The sequence below is a fragment of the Chiloscyllium plagiosum genome, unplaced genomic scaffold (assembly GCF_037043375.1).
Source record: "Chiloscyllium plagiosum isolate Xiang-an unplaced genomic scaffold, Cpla_swu_hap1 HiC_scaffold_15, whole genome shotgun sequence".
NCBI classification, from domain to species: domain Eukaryota; kingdom Metazoa; phylum Chordata; class Chondrichthyes; order Orectolobiformes; family Hemiscylliidae; genus Chiloscyllium; species Chiloscyllium plagiosum.
The window spans coordinates 72,752,669-72,770,009 of record NW_028270153.1 but is presented as its reverse complement, the minus strand read 5'-3'; the positions used below and the strand labels follow the sequence as shown (position 1 = coordinate 72,770,009).

The following is a 17,341-nucleotide window of genomic DNA, read 5'->3' as shown; positions in this document are numbered from 1 at the left end:
AAGAAGCCACACACCTTGTGGCTGTCAGTGAGTCACTGACTCTCCTGCTGACTCTCTCCACCCACCATGTCAAGCTTTTCAAGTGTTGCTCATTCAGGCAAATTGGAGATTATGTCATCACATTCCTGACTTGTGCCTTGCATCTGCTCTGTCTATCTCTGTTAAGATTAGGAGATGCCGTTGTTGGACTGGGCTGTATAAAGTTAAAAGTCACAGAACAACAGGTTATAGTCCAACAGGTTTATTTGGAAGCATTAGCTTTTGGAACGCTGCTCTTTCATCAGGTGATTGTGGAGAAAAACATTTTAAGATACAGAATTTATAGCAAAAGTTTACAGTGTGATGTAACTGAAGTTATATATTGAAAAAGACCTGGATCGTTTGTTAAGTCTCTCATCTTTTAGAATGACCATGTTGGTTTCAGTTCCTTCATATGTAAATCACAAACCCTTTTTTAAAAGTTACATTCTCAAGTGCACTTTAACAATTGGTGTCATGTCAACCCAGATCAGGTGTTGTAGGTGTTAGCTCCGTGTAAAGGCTATCTGTACCCAGGTAGTGTATTGAAGGTGTGAGCTGCCCTGTGTGAGACTATCTGTGCCACAATGGACAGACTGATTCTAATCTAAAAAATGAATTTACAAAATCTCACATGGGAGTCATGCAGTATTTGAACAAAGTAAAATGTAATTCTGCAAGTACAAATTCACCCCACAAACTTATATGTATATGTGTATATGTGGGTGTGTGTGGGGGGCGGGGTGGGATTATGAGTGTCTGTGAGAGGGTGTGTGTATGTGTGTGAGTGTGAGTGTAAAGGGGTTTAATTCTGTGAGAGGGCGTATGTGGGGGTATATGTGTGAGTGCATGAGAGAGGGTCTGAGTGTGTGTGTGCACCACTCAATGCAATCCCACTAAGCATTTTTGTCATTTGCAAATTTGAAAATATTATAAATGGCCCCCACATCCAAATCATTGTGAACTGCAGGGGCCCAAGCACTAATCCTTCTGGTAACAGCTTGACAACCTAACTTGATTAGGACATGACCTTACGAAACAGCTTGAGGGACCAAATAACTCCTTGTCCGTTTTTACTGGGCATTCCCAGAACCATGTGTTGATTTGCAATGAAATGAATGCCTGGAGTACTGGATGGGTGGTTATATTAATGATCTGAGGGAAATCTTCATGGTGAGTACAGATTAAAATCAGTTGATGATTGAAACATTTCTGGACCATTGCCCAATTTCAAGGGTTTTCCAAAAACTGGTTCGATTGCTGCACATAGGTTGATTGAAGCTGTAAATAAAATCGACAGCAATTTATTCAATAGTAGATATTACATCATGAAATGGTGTTGAGAAATTGTTGTAATGACAGTACAGCTAACATTGTGAACCACTTTCTTTCTGTTCCAGATTGAAGGTATTCAGTAGAAACACGAGTTGATGCTCCAGGGACAAACTAAAAATCTGAGTGAACACTGTCCCAGTAAATGAGGAGATGAACAGTTTCGAGCTGGTGGATTAATACACTGAGTCACTGCTGATCGCTAACATACGAGATCGGACATTAATGGAAGATGAGCTGCTGGTAAGAGGCCAAGATCATGAGGTGTAGAGAGACATACATCTCTGGAGAGACCTGGAAAAAATATAATCTCATCAGTTGTTCCAGAGCAGTTTTTATCCCCCAGATAAATTACATACCTGGGACTACAAAGAACAAAGAACAAAGTAAAAATCTACAACCGAGAAACAGATCCTTTGGCCCTCCAAGCATGAGCCAATCCATATCCACTCTCTCAACCTACTGCCCAATTCCTAAGCAGCTGTATCCCTCTTCTCCCTACCTACTCATGTTGAGACACATCTTAAATGAATCTACCCAAGTCTGCCTCTACTACCTCTGCTGGCAACAAATTCCAGGCACCTACTACCCTCTGGTAAAGTACTTGCCAAGTGTATTCCCCTTAAACTTTTCACCTCTCACCTTGAAAGCAGGACTTGTCATTACTGAATCCTTCACTCTGGGAAAAATATTATCTCTATCCACCTTGTCCAAAACCTTCATGATTTTGTAGACCTCAATCAGGTCCTCCCTCAATCTCCTTATTTCTAATGAAAACAATCCTAACCTACTCAACCTCTCTTCATAGATAGCCCCTTTCATATAAGGCAACATCCTCATAAACCTTCTATGTACCCTCTCCAAAGCGTCCACATCCTTTTGGTAATGGGGCGACCAGAACTGTACACAGTATTCTAAACGCGGCCGAACCAAAGTCTTGTAAAATTTTAACATGACCTTGCAGCTCTTATACTCAATACCCCTTCTGATGAAGGCAAGCATACTATATGCCTTCTTGACCACTCTATCCACCTGTGCAGCAACCTTCAGGGTACAATGGACCTGACCTCCCAGATCTCTCTGCTTATCAACTTTTCCCAAGGCTCTTCTGTTTACGGTATAGTTCACTGTAGGCTTTTGCAAAATACATCAGCTCACATTTGTCTGGATTGAACTCCATCTGCCACTTCTCCGCCCAACTCTCACGTCTATCTCTATTCTCCTGTATTCTTTGGCGGTCCCCGATGCTTTCTGCTACTCCACCAATCTTCGTGTCATCTGCAAACTTGCTGATCATACCAACAGTGCCCTCTTCCAGATCATTTATGTATATTACAAACAACAGTGGCTCCAGCAATGATCCCTGTGCGACACCACTGGTCACCTTTCTCCATTTCAAGAAATTCCTTTCAACTACTACTCTCTGTCCCCGTTGCTCAACCAGTTCTTTATCCACCGAGCTAGAACACTCTGCACACAATGTGACTTCACTTTCTCCATGAGTTTACCATGGGGAACCTTATCAAATTCCTTTCTAAAGTCCATGTATATAACATCACAGCCCTTTCTTCATCTACCAACTTGGTCACTTCCTCAAAGAACTCCATTGAGTTAAGAAGGGTCAATCTCCCCCGCACAAAACCATGTTGCTTATCACTGATAAGCCCATTCTTTTCCAAAAATAAATAGTTTTTATTCTTCAGTACCTTCTCCAGCAACTTTCTCACCACTGAGGCCAGGCTCACTGGTATGGAATATCCCTACTACCCTTCTTGAACAAGGGGAATAACGTTTGCAAATCTCCAGTCGTCTGGCACTTCACCTTTGTTTAAGGATGCTCTAAAGATATATGTCAGGGCCCCAGCTATTTCCTCTCTCACCTCCCTCAGCAACCTGGGATAGATCTCATCCAGTCCTGGGGATTTGTCTACCTTAATAACCTCTAGCCTACCCAATACATCTCTCCTACTTAGGTCAATGCAAGTATGGTAACAGTGATTGTGACCCAGGGATTGGAAAGACAATAATGGTACAAAAGGTTGTTTATGACTGAGCAACTGGGAAAATATAGCCAGAATTTACATTTGTTTTCAGTTTTAAATTTTGGGATTTGAACACGATTAACTGTCGTATAAACCTGAGGAACCTGATACTGGATCAGTATCCTTAATTTGGGAATGTTTTGGGAGAGCTCTGGAAGAACCCAGAGGGTTTGCTGTTTACATTCGATGGTTTGAATGAATTCAAAGACAGTATCGATTTTTCTGACAGTCGGAGAAATACAGAATCTCAGTTCATGTGCACAGACCCTGAAAGCTGGTGTGAAGTGTCTGACATTGTGTACAGTTTAATCCAGCACAAGCTGCTCCCAGGATGTTCAGTGTTAGTGACCAGCTGTCCGACTGCATCCCATTTGTTAGAAAAGGCTGGGATCAGTGTCCGGGCTGAAATCCTGGGATTTGTTGGGGATGAGCGGAAGGAATATTTTAACAGGTTTTTTGAGGAACAGACGGTGGCAGCAGCTGTTTTCAGGCACGTGGAGGAGAACGAGATCCTGTACACCATGTGCTACAACCCTTCGTACTGCTGGATCCTCGGTCTGTCACTGGGTCAATTTTTCACAGAAAAAGACAGGAAACAACAGCAAGTTCCCAGGACCATCACCCAGCTCTACTCCTACTATATTTATAACATCTGCAAAACCATGGCCGAGAGATTGAAGATCCCCGTGATGTGTTACTGAAGCTTGGTGAGATGGCCTTCACAGGAGCCTCTGAGAAGAAGATTGTGTTTAGGAATGGAGATTTGATCCAGTACATCCAGCAACCCTCCCAGTTCCTGTCTGGATTCATGATGGAATTTTTGGCGGGAGATGATTCTGTCTACAGTGCAGTTTTACACATTCCCACATCTCACCATCCAAGTGTTTGTAGCTGCTCTGGTACAGTTCCTGACCCCAGAACCCAGGGACAACCCAAGGCTCCTCAGTGAAGCCCATCGCAAGGAAGATGGGCAGTTTGAGAGATTTCTCCATTTTGTTGCTTGTGTCTCCTCCACACTGACAACTCAGCCCTTGGAGGAGTTTCAGAGTCAATTTCTTCATCAAACAGCCTGCAAAGTGATTGGGTGAAGGAGAAGGTTAAAGGACAAATTAGAAGTACAGCAAGTGAAATTGATAATCTCCCGAGAACATGGCAAAATCTGTTTGAGCCTCAGATCAAAGCACTAACTGGGTCCACATTGAGATTTCTAAAAGTATTTAGGCTTAATGGATTGAGGACTGTGCAATCATATCATATCAGTGAGCTAAGATTGACAAGTCGCCAGACCCGGACCAGATTTGTCCTCGACTGCTTTGGGAAATGAGAAATGCAATTGTTTCGCCACTTGCGAAGATCTTTTCATCCTCGCTCTCCACTGGAGAGAGGCAAATGTAATTCCTCTCTTCAAGAAAGGAAATAGGGAAATCCCTGGCAATTACAGACCAGTAAGTCTCACATCTGTCGTCTGCAAGGTGTTAGAAAGGATTCTGAGCGATAGGATTTATGACCATCTGGAAGAGCATGGCTTGATTAAATGCAGTCAACACGGCTTTGTGAGGGGCAGGTCATGCCTCACAAACCTTATCGAGTTCTTTGAGGATGTGACTAGAAAAGTTGATGAGGGTCGAGCTGTGGATGTGGTGTATATGGACTCCAGCAAGGCATTTGATAAGGTTCCCCATGGTAGGCTCATTCAGAAGGTCAGGACGAATGGGATTCAGGAGAACATAGCTGTCTGCATACAGAATTGGCTGGCCAACAGAAGACAGCGAGTGGTAGTATAAGGAAAATACACTGCCTGGAAATCTGTGGTGAGTGGTGTTCCACAGGGCTCTGTCCTTGGGCCTCTATTGTTTGTAATTTTTATTAATGACTTGGATGAGGGGATTAAAGGATGGGTCAGCAGGTTTGCAGATGACACAAAGGTTGGAGTGTCGTTGACAGTACAGAGGGCTGTTGTAGGCTGCAGCGGGACATGGACAGGATGCAGAGAAGGGCTGAGAGATGGCAGATGGAGTTCAACCTGGATAAATGCGAGGTGATGCATTTTGGAAGGTCGAACTTGAAAGCTGAGTACAGGATTAAGGATAGGATTCTTGGCAGTGTGGAGGAACAGAGGGATCTTGGGGTGCAGGTACATAGATCCCTTAAAATGGCCACCCAAGTGGACAGGGTTGTTAAGAAAGCATATGGTGTCTTGGCTTTCATTAACAGGGGTATTGAGTTTAAGAGTCGTGAGATATTGTTGCAGCTCTATAAAACTTTGGTTAGACCGCACTTGGAATACTGCGTCCAGTTCTGGTCGCCCTATTATAGGAAAGATGTGAATGCTTTGGAGAGGGTTCAGAGGAGGTTTACCAGGATGCTGCCTGGACTGGAGGGCTTATCTTATGAGGAGAGGTTGACTGAGCTCTGAATATTTTCATTGGAGAAAAGGAGGAGAAGAGTGGACCTAATTGAGGTACACAATATAATGAGAGGCATAGATAGAGTCGATAGCCAGAGACTATTTCAGAGGGCAGAAATGACTAACACAAGGGGTCATAGTTTTAAGCTGGTTGGAGGAATGTATAGAGGGGATGTCAGAGGCGAGTTCTTTACACAGAGAGTTGTGAGAGCATGGAATGCGTTGCCAGCAGCAGCTGTGGAGGCAGGGTCATTGGGTACATTTAAGAGACTCCTGGACATGCATATGGTCACAGAAATTTGAGGGTGCATACATGAGGATCAGTGGTCGGCACAACATCGTGGGCTGAAGGGCCTGTTCTGTGCTGTACTGTTCTATGTTCTATGATCTAAATATTTTATTTACATGATTTACAATGCATGGACGTGTTAGGAATTTCAACCAAAAATGCAGCTAAAATAAAATGGCAATATTTCTCATATTACGGCTTCTATAAACTGTACATGAGAGAAATTAAGTGCTACATAACCTATATAGTCAAACAGACTTTGACTTAGAAAATCAGAGGAAGGATTTTTCAAAGAATTGTTTAATAGAATTGTTCTCAATTATAATTGAATAATGAAATCTAAAGATTTACAGATTGAATTCTAAACAACTTAAAGACTCCTCGCAGACCTATTAGAGTTACATCTTATTTAGTAGATCTGTATGGAATAACTAGGGAGATTTCCACAAGTCTGTACGTGTACTGGTTTCCGCAAACACTGGGTGGTAAAGACCCCCATTATAGTCATTGACTGGTTATTTGGTCTCTATGTCTGAGGATCTATGGAATCATGGAACTTTCAGAAATTATCCCAAAAAAAGAGCTATAATTTGACTTGAAATTAATGCAGGCACTTTGATAGTGACTAAAGCTTGAGGAGATCATTCATTATATAACAGGATATTTAAATTTCATAAACTATCAGAATAAACTCCTGTTATTGAAAACTCCTGGGTAACATGTAAAATAACAGCTAACACTAGTTCACAGCATGGCTTACACTCGAATATTTAACTGAGTAATATATTGGACAGAATAAAGAATGTTGGTTTATTGTTTCTCACACAGAGTCATTGCATCATGCAGCACGCAAATAAACCCTTATGTCTAACTCATCCACTCTGACCATGTTCCCAAACTAAACTAGTCCTACTTGCCTGCATTTGGCCCAAAACCCTCCAAACCTTTCCAATTCATCTACTTATCCAAATATCTTTTAAACATTGTAGTTATGCCCATATCCACCACTTTCTTTGGTTGGGGGAGGGGTGGGGTGAAGCAGGGGAGTTGGGGTGGTATGGTGGCTCAGTGGTTAGCACTGCTGCCTCATAGCACCAGGGACCCGGATTCGATTCCCACCTTGGGTGACTGTCTGTGTGGAGGTTGCACATTGTCCCTGTGTCTGCGTGGGTTTCCTCTGGGTGCTCGAGTTTCCTCCCACAATCCAAAGGTGTGCAGGTCAGGTGAATTGGGCATGGTAAATTGCCCATCGTGTTAGGTACATTAGTCAGGGGTAAATGTAGGGGAATGGGTCTGGGTGGGTTACTCTTCTGAGGATGGTGTGACCTTGTTGGCCTGTTTCTGTACCGTGGGGAATCTAATCTAATCTAATCAAGGTCATTCCACACATGAACCACTCTCTGCATTCAGAAATAAATTGCTTAATATGTCCTTTTTAAACCTTCTTCATCTTAAAAATATGGTGCATAGTTTTGAACTCCACCACCCTAAGGAAAAGACCTTTGCTATTCATCTTATCTATGCCCCTCACGATTTTATAAACCTCCAAACGGTCACCCCTCAAACTCCTACGCTCAGTCAAAACATTCCCAGCCTATCCTGCCTGTTTTTATAACTCAAACCCTCCACCTCTGACACATCCTGGTAAATCTTTACTGAACCCTCTCCAATTTAGTACCATCCTTCATAGAGCAGGGTGACTCAAACAATACACAGTATTCCAAAAGTGGCCTCATCACTTGAAAGCAAGCATGTTAACCCATCATCTTAACCACCCTGCCTACCTGTGACACAACCTTAACGGAACAATGTGCCTGAATCCCTCGGTGTCTCCATTCGACAAAGCTACCTGGGGCCCTACCATTAACTGTACAAGTCCTGACCTTGTTTATTTTACTAAACTGCAATGAATTCTATCTGCCACCAATCAGCCTGTTGTTTCACTTGACCAAGTCCCTTAGTAATCTTAGATAACCTTCGTTGTCGACAATACCAACAACGAGATAGATATAAGGGGCAACAGGCCAAAGGAATGGAGATGGGTGGGACCATGATAGATATGGGAGTCTCTGAGCTTATGCATGATAGTAACAGAGAGACAATTGCCTGAAACGGAACTGGAGGAATTGAAGACGGGAGAAAAATGCCAAAGAAGGTCTGTTGAGTACCGGGAATTTGTGGAAATTTTAAATAAGTTGATAAAGTTACTCCACATTGAGCTGATCAAATGAATGGCGCAAAGACAGTCATCACAGTACTGGCTATAGCAAGGCAGCTGAATAAGACTGGAACAAAAACAAAGGAGCATCACCTACACCGAGAGGTTCCTACACCAACACCGCAGTTTAAATGTGGATGCATCAGTGTGTATACTCAGCCCCCACACAAACAGTCCTTCCAACAGCACATGGGCTCGCCGCATGAAGAATTATGCTATTCACTCCTGGACCAGAGCTGATGTTTAACAGAGGAATCCCAGCAGGACTGTGTCAATGAGCTGAAATAAATCAAGTTCAGCTGGGACTCTGCGATCAACAGGAAATGGCTGGAGGAAGCTGGCATGGATAGGGAGTGATGGGTCCTCTCAGTGGAGATCCCAAGCACTGATTATTTTATTCAGCTTGATCTTCCTCTAACTGGTGTAAAGCTCAGTTAACAATGGCCAAATTTTGAATGAACTTCTAGATGATGGGGACTACAGTACACCCAAACCAATGAAAATAATTCTCATTCTGACTGAGCTCCTTCACCAGACTTGACTACCCTTGAACTGACTATCTGCTTACCCAAACTGCCCCAGTCAACCCATCATCTCCACTTGCTCCTGACCCACCAGACTTATCTCCTCACATCTTGACACCACCCTGTCCTCCTTGGTCCAAGAGCTCCCCACAAACATTTGGGATACTCCCACTCCCTTCACCTGTTTCATGACTTTTGGTTCCCCAGCGCCCCCATTGCCCCATCCTCACCATGGACATCCAGTCCCTGTACATGTCCATCCCACCATGGTGAAGGTCTTCAAGCTCTTTGTTGACCCAACATGTACCTCTCCCAGACACACTCATTCAATTGGTGGAACTGGTCTTCACCTTCAAGTTTTAGAACATAGAAAAATACAGCGCAGTACAGGCCCTTTGGCCCTCGATGTTGCGCCGATCCAAGCCCACCTAACCTACACTAGCCCACTATCCTCCATATGCCTATCCAATGCCCGTTTAAATGCCCATAAAGAGGAAGAGTCCACCACTGCTACTGGCAGGGCATTCCATGAACTCACGACTCTCTGAGTAAAGAATCTACCCCTAACATCTGTCCTATACCCACCACCCCTTAATTTAAAGGTATGCCCCCTCGTAATAGCTGACTCCATACGTGGAAAAAGGTTCTCATGGTCAACCCTATCTAAACCCCTAATCATCTTGTACACCTCTATCAAGTCACCCCTAAACCTTTTTTTCTCCAATGAAAACATCCCCAAGTGCCTCAGCCTTTCCTCATACGATCTTCCTACCATTCCAGGAAACATCCTGGTAAACCTCCTCTGCACCCGTTCCAGTGCCTCCACATCCTTCCTATAGTACGGTGACCAAAACTGCGCACAATACTCCAGATGCGGCCGCACCAGAGTCTTATACAACTGCAACATGACCTCAGGACTCCAGAACTCAATTCCTCTACCAATAAAAGCCAGTACGCCATATGCCTTTTTCACCGCACTATTTACCTGGGTGGAAACTTTCAGAGATCTGTGTACATGGACACCAAGATCCCTCTGCTCATCCACACTCTGCTCATCCAAGTATCCGACCATTAGCCCAGGACCCCATCTTTTATGTTCTTCCCCAAGTTTTTTAAAAGTGCAAATGATTCAGTTAGAGTGAGGTTGCTGCTGTGGTTCAGATTCTTTAAGCTTCATATGACATGGAGCAACAATTATCTTTGTGCCATTATTTTAAGTCTGGGCTCAGGCATGGAGAATATTTGATCAGCAACTTAGTGTCTGTTTATTCCTTTCTCTCTCTCTTACAGTTAGTCTAGTGGTGATTGTAATCTTAACTCGGCAGTAGTGTGGCCTTTCTACATGCACCACTCGCTATCTGATGGCCATGGCAGCGTCTGACCTACTGTTCACCATTGTTTATTTCATCCTTCGCCGATTCTCTTTCTGTTATTATCCACCGTGTTTCCTGCACATCACTCCTGTTTGTAGTGTTATCTATGCCCTGATCCTCTTAACCATGGATTGCTCTGTCTGCTTCACTGTTGCTTTTTCTTTTGATTGATTTGTTGCCATTTGTATTCGTCAGATGAAAACTAAGTATTGCACAGAGAAAACTGCAAAGAGGGTTGTAGCAACAATCTGCATTTTCCTTTCTTTGAAGAACATTCCCAACTACTTTCGATATGAACCTAGAAAGATGATCAACAATATTCCATGGTACTGTAAAACGAGGTCCAGTTATTATCGTGCTCGGTGGGAAAGTTTTAAATTCTTTCAACATTTTTTAACACCAATGTTACCATTTACTTTTATTCTCTTTCTCAACATTCTGACTGCCAGACACATCTTCGAGGCCGTAAGGATGCGTAAGGGACTGAGGGCCCAGGGAAAAATAGAGAATGACCGAGAGATAGAGAGCAGAAAGAATTCTGTGATCTTACTCTTTGCCAGTACCACCAGCGTCATGCTGTTGTGGCTGACGTACATTTTACTGTTCTTTGAAGCTGGTTATTCCTTGCATTTCTATGATTTTCGTACATTTGAAGTTGTCGCATATATGCTGCGGAACCTCAGTTGCTGCACAAATGCAATTATTTATATGGTGACACAGAAAAAATTCAGAGGCCAGTTAAAGTATGCAGTGAAATATCAAGTTATAAAAATAATGCTATTGATGAACAAATCCAAGTAACTGAGAGCCAACATTAGCTGCAGCAGATAGTGGAACGAGGAGTCGACGTGAGGCATGGTCAGAAGGCGAAGGAGGAATACCAACGTGACAACATTTCTTTTCAAATGGACAAAGAATGACTCCATCTGAGGAACAAAATGAAAGACACTGCAACATTAAAGCCAGTGTAAAGTGCTGTCAGCAAGGAGCAACAAGAATAACAAAAGCGTAAGCGAAAGAGGAGTTTGACCTGCATGAAAGATACGTTCATCCCAAGCGATCAGCTCTCAGTGGGTGACACAGATACATAAATAAATGAGCTGGAGGATAGGATCATTGTTCACTTCAGGCCCAGTGAGGGAAACGCAGCGACAGAGTCCTCTCCACTCTTCCTCACTGAATTCACTGATCCACACATTTCGACAAAAGGGAAAAAAGTGTTATAAAGAGTACATCATGTCCTGTAAATAATTCTGTGTCTTCTGATTGCAAGTTTATTTTCAACAATAATTTACTTCATTTCCATTCAGTCCCTGGTATCATTCTGTTTCTTTATTCCTTCCTTTCCATGAAGCAGCTGATGGGTTTGTGGGGAATCCAAGCCCAACCAGAGAGATTCCTGGACTCTCTCTCTCTGCACCTTCCAATGACCCAGCTCCCCCTCCGATTGAAGATGCTCCTTCAAATCTGCCTCTTTATATCAGTTACTGTCACCTGACCTAATATCACCTTCGGTGGGTCAACACCAGCTCTGTTTAATTTGTTGTGATAAAGTTCTTTTTTAAATGTGTTTGGGGATTATGTTGAGTTAAAGCGGACAGTGACGGTGCTATCGTGGTGAGTATAGCTGCCTTCCAAACGGGTGACCTGGGTTTGATTCCCGGCAATCGCAAATTATGATTTTGACATTGGTCAATGGGAAAGCTCAAAGACAAAAGGAATTTGATCAGGATGAGAATATATACAGCTTCAATTCCAAGACAGTAAAATGCTAAGCAGGAGCAGACAGAGACAGTCTGGCCTAAACTATTTACCTGCTACTTTCTCTCCTCCCTCCCTCAAACCCACAAAAATGACTCTGGTTGTGCTCCATCTCTGGAGCAGGTTTGCCACAGGGAGAGAGTGTTTGAATCTCAATCCCAGATTGATCTTTTAATACCCCCTATTCCCTCCCTGAACCAGCGCCACCTAAAACAAGCCCCTGGAGCAGGGTCTGTCCCCACTGGTAAAGAGGGAGTGTGAGAGACCATCGAGAGAGCTGAGACCAACCTGAATGGAGTGTATCACCACTTTAATCTCGTCATGTCTTTCCTTAACTCCAGTTTCTCTCTCTCTGAGCTTCTCTCTTCTCTCTCTCTCTCTCTCTCTCTCTCTCTCTCTTCTTACTGACAGTTTCTTTTTGTCTTTTTCTCTCCTTCTTCTTTCAACTTTGTGGATATTTTTCCCCACTCTCTTGCTTTCTTCCTTCCCTATTTCTGTCTTTCAATCCTGAAACTGCAGCCCTCCCACCCCAATTTTACACACCGCTCTCTCGCAAATTTTGCAGTCTCACAAACCATGGCCCTTCCCTTGTGTCTTCATCTCCCCTGAACTACCCATTCTGTAGTTCCTCCATTAAACACCCACTGTGTACAAGAGACCCTCTGTGCCTCCATCCATCCACAATCCTCCCCCTGCCATGTCCCAGCCCCTGGGGTGGATGACAAAGGGAGCATGTGCAGAGACAAACCTGCCTTTTGACTGCCTCCTGCAATGTCACAGAGTCATAGAGTCATACAGCACAGAAACAGACTTTTCAGGCCAACCTGTCCACACTAACCATATTCCAAAACTAAAAAGACCCACCTGCCTGTGCTTGGTCCATATCCTTCCAAATCTTTCCTGTTCATGAACTTATCCAAATGTGCACCTTGGAAAGGCAAATCAGGGCAGGGCATATACAGTTAGTGGTAAGGTCCAAGGGAGTGTTTCTGAACAAAGAAACCTTGGAGTTCAGGTTCACTGTTCCTTGAAAGTGGAGTTGCAGGTAGATAGGCTAGTGAAGAAGGCAGTTGGAATGCTTTCCTTTATTGTTCAGAGCATCGAGGAGAGGAATTGGGCTGTCATGTTGCGGCTGTACATTGGCTAGGCCACTTTTGGAATACTGCATTCAGTTTTGGTCTCCCTCCTTTAGGAAGGATGTTGTGAAACTTGAAAGGGTTCAGAAAAGATTTACAAGGATGTTTCCTGGGTTGATGAGTTTTAGCTATAGGGAGAGGCTGAATAGACTGGGGCTGTTTTTCCTGGAATGTTGGAGGCTGAGGGGTGACCTTGTAGGGGTAAATAAAATCATGAGGGGCATGGGCAGGTTAAAACAAGAGGACATTAGCTGAAGGTGAGAAGGGAAAGATTTAAAGGAGAGCTAAAGGGCAGCTTTTTCACACGGAAGGTGGTGCATGTATGGAATGATATGCCTGAAGAAATTGTGGAGGCAGGTACAATTACAACATTTAAAAGGCATCTGCATGTGTATATGAATAGGAAGAGTTTAGAGGGATATGGGCGAAATACTGGCAAGTGGGGCATAATTTATTTGGGGTATATGGTTGGCATGGACGGGTTGGACTGAAGGGTCTGTTTTTGTGCTGTACATCTCTATGCCTCTATGCCTTTTAAACATTGTAACTGTAGGTGCATTCGTCACTTTCTCTGGCAGTTCATTCCAACACGCAAACCACTTTCTGTGTAAAAAAGTAGCCCCTCATGTCCTTTTTAAATCTTTCTCCTCTCACCTTTAAACATGAGCCCTTGTTTTGATATTCTCTATGCACCTCATGGTTGTATAAACCTCCACCCCCAATGTACCAGTGAGAGAAGTCCTAGCCTTTCCAGTCTATATTTACATCTCAAACCCTCCATTCCTGGTAAATCTTGGTAAATCTTTCCTGAACTCTCTCCAGTTTAATCCTTCCTGTACTGAAAATGTGTTGCTGGAAAAGCGCAGCAGGTCAGGCAGCATCCAGGGAACAGGAGAATCGACGTTTCGGGCATAAGCCCTTCTTCAGGAATGAGGAAAGTTTGTCCAGCAGGCTAAGATAAAAGGTAGGGAGGAGGGACTTGGGGGAGGGGCGTTGGAAATGTGATAGGTGGAAAGAGGTCAAGGTGAGGGTGATAGGTCAGACTGGGGTGGGGCGGAGAGGTCGGGAAGACGATGCAGGTTAGGAAGGCGGTGCTGAATTCGATGGATTTGACTGAGACAGGGTGGGGGGAGGGGAAATGAGGAAACTGGTGAAATCCGAGTTCATCCAGCAGGATAAAAGGTAGGGAGGAGGTCCAGCAGGCTAAGATAAAAGGTAGGTAATCCTTCCTGTAACAGGGCAATCAGAATTGCACACATTAATCCAGAATAGGCCTCCCCAACACTCTGTATTTGGGGATGTTATCCTCAGTATAACATCCCAACATTCAATGGTCTGAGCAATGAAGGCAAGCCTTCTTAACCACCCTGTCGACCTCGAACACACATTTCAAAGAATGATGTACCTGAATCCCGAGGCCTCTCTGTTCTACAACACGACCCAGGGCCCAACCATTAACTCTTATCTTTGTTTGTTTTACCAAATGCAATCCCTCACACGTTTCCAAATTAATTTCCATCTGCCACTCCTCAGTCCATTGACTCAATTGATCAAGATCTCTTTGTAATCTTAGCTAACATTCTTCACCGACCACTTCACCACCAATTTTGGTGTCATCCACAAACTTACTAACCGTGCTTTCTATATTCTCATTAAAATCATTTATATAAATGACAAACAAAACTGGATCCCCAGTACCAATCCCTGTGGAACACTGCTGGTCACAGGCCTCCAGTCCAAAACATATACCTCAACCATCACTGTCTGTTTCTTAACATGAAGCCAAATTTGTATCCAATTAGCAAGCTCACCCTGAATCCCATGTGATCTAATTTTATTAATTTGAATCTCATACAGAGCCTTGTCAAAGGCTTTGCTGAAGTCCAAGTAAACAACGTCTGCTGCTCTGAATTTAGATTAGATTAGCAGCCTCCCCCACCCACCCCCCTGCCACTCCCTGCATTCATGATGAAGGGCTTTTGCCCGAAATCTTTTCAGTCACTTCTTAAAAAATACTCAATCAAATTTGTGAGACATGAATTTCATCACACAAATCCATGCTGACTATCCCCATGCAATCCTTTCCCCACAAAATACATATAAATCTGATCTTTCAGAATCACCTCCAACAACTTCTCCATCATCAAAGTCAGACTCTCAGGTTAATAATTCCCTGGCTTCTCCTTACATCCTTTCTTAAACAATGGTACAACATGACCCACCCTCCAGTCCTCTGGTATTTCACTCATGTTTAAAGATGATGCAAATATTTCTGCTGGGGTCCCCACAATTCTGACCCTAATGCCCCACCATGCCCTGGGATACACTTGCTCAGGTCCTAGAGATTTATCTACCTTTATGTTTTCGAAGACCTCCTGCACTTTCTCTTCTGTAATGTCATCCATTTTCAAAACATCAATATTTATTTCCCCAAGTTCTCTCGCCTCCATTTCTTTCTCAACAGTAAAAACTGATGCAAAATATTCATCTCCTGAGGTTCAACACAAATATACTATTGTTAATCTTTAAGGGGTCTTACTCTCTCTGGAGTTGCTGTCTTGCAGTAAATGTCTTTTAGAATCTTTTTCGATTTTCCTGAACCTTATCTGCCAGGGCTATCTCATATCACTCTTTGCCTTCCTGATTTATTTCATAAGAATACTCCAATACTCTTTGTAGTCTTCAAGAGATTCAGTTAATCCCCATTGTCTGTAGCCACTATATGATTCTTTTTTATTTTTGACAAGAACTTCAATACTTTTATTCATCCATTGTTCCCTAATCTTACCAGCCTTGCCTTTCACTCTAACAGGAGCAACATGCTCTGAACTCTCCTTACCACACGTTTCTAAATAGCGCTGGATTAGGAAAATTAAGCTCCTCTGCTATTACAACATTATTATTCTTACATACATCTGAGATCTCAACCTATTTTCTTCTCGATTTCCCACTGACGACTGGGGGCCTGTAGTCCAACCTTATCAAGATTATCATCCCTTTCTTATTTCTCATTTCAGACCATATGTTTTCACGAAATAGTCCTACAGTAATAGCTAGACTAAGGACAGTAGTAAAGTACAGAGTAATGATTTTCTTAATCAAAAATGCTATACCCCTCCTCTCTTGCCTCTCTTTCTCTCCTTCCTATAACATCTAAAACCCAGAACATTGAGCAGCCTGTCTTGTCCTTGCCTCAGCCACGTTCCTGTAATCGCTCTAACAGGCAAGTTCTATGTTGTCATCCATACCCGGAGTTCATTAGCCTTATCTGTATCGAAATAAATGCAGTTTAATTCTTCAGAGTTACTTCGGGTTCTGAATTGTTTTTGTTTATCTTTTCTAACTTGCTCTTTTCTGATTCAGAACCATCCTCATCTTTCTGTCTATTTTCACTGTTACATAGGGAGGGAGGGAGCCCCCCCACCCTCCCTCCCTAAAACAAAGGGTTCACAGCCTCTCGACATAGAACCCACCAGGATATAGGTCCCTCCTGTAAATATCTGGCTTCCTTATAAATATATGGCTGGCTGTCACTGTAAATATACTCGGCATTCGGAAGCCTTTGGGGATGCTCCGTTATGCGCACGCGCAGAACAAGGTCACGTGGTCCTCCGTTGCAAAACAAGGTCACGTGGGGTCAAACATCCAGAAACGCAAGGAGGCAGAGAATGGAGTCAGATCAACAACCAATCAGAAGATAATCCCACCTCAGTGATTGCATGATGTTTTTTATTATATAAAAAGACTGGGTCAGGGACAAGGGTGTGTATTTTTCTGAACTGACACACTGTATAGTTTGTCAGGGATAGGAAGGTCTAGACCCAGAGCTCTGTATGCTTTATCCACTTACTGCTAAAATAAACTTAAAGTGTGAGACCGAATATCTTCTCCTATTGCTTCATTTAAAGAACACGCAGGACTTGGCTCACACATAGATTGTAAGTTAGTAGATTGAGCCAAAGTCCGACAATTGGTGAGCCTGACGTGATGAAGACGGAGAAGTGATGGTAAAGAGAGAAAATAGAAACAACGGACAACTGACTTTTGATGACAACAACAAGTGGCGCCGCATATAAAAAAAAAGGTGAGCAGACGCCTGTTTATATCGAAGTTCTGCAATTGGAAATACTAAATTGATTGTTGTCATTATACTGCAAGTGTCCTAGTGATAGTAAGTGGATAAAGTATTGATTGCAGTATGTACAGGTTTAAAGTCCCTTGGGGCTAGAGTCCCCATAAAA

At 43.2% G+C, this 17,341-nt stretch overlaps 1 pseudogene; it reads left to right on the top strand.

The window, feature by feature from the left end:
* Window positions 1-10,129, top strand: part of LOC148147686 (NACHT, LRR and PYD domains-containing protein 3-like) — a 68,822-nt pseudogene extending 58,693 nt beyond the window's left edge.
* The last annotated feature ends 7,212 nt before the right edge of the window (window positions 10,130-17,341 follow it).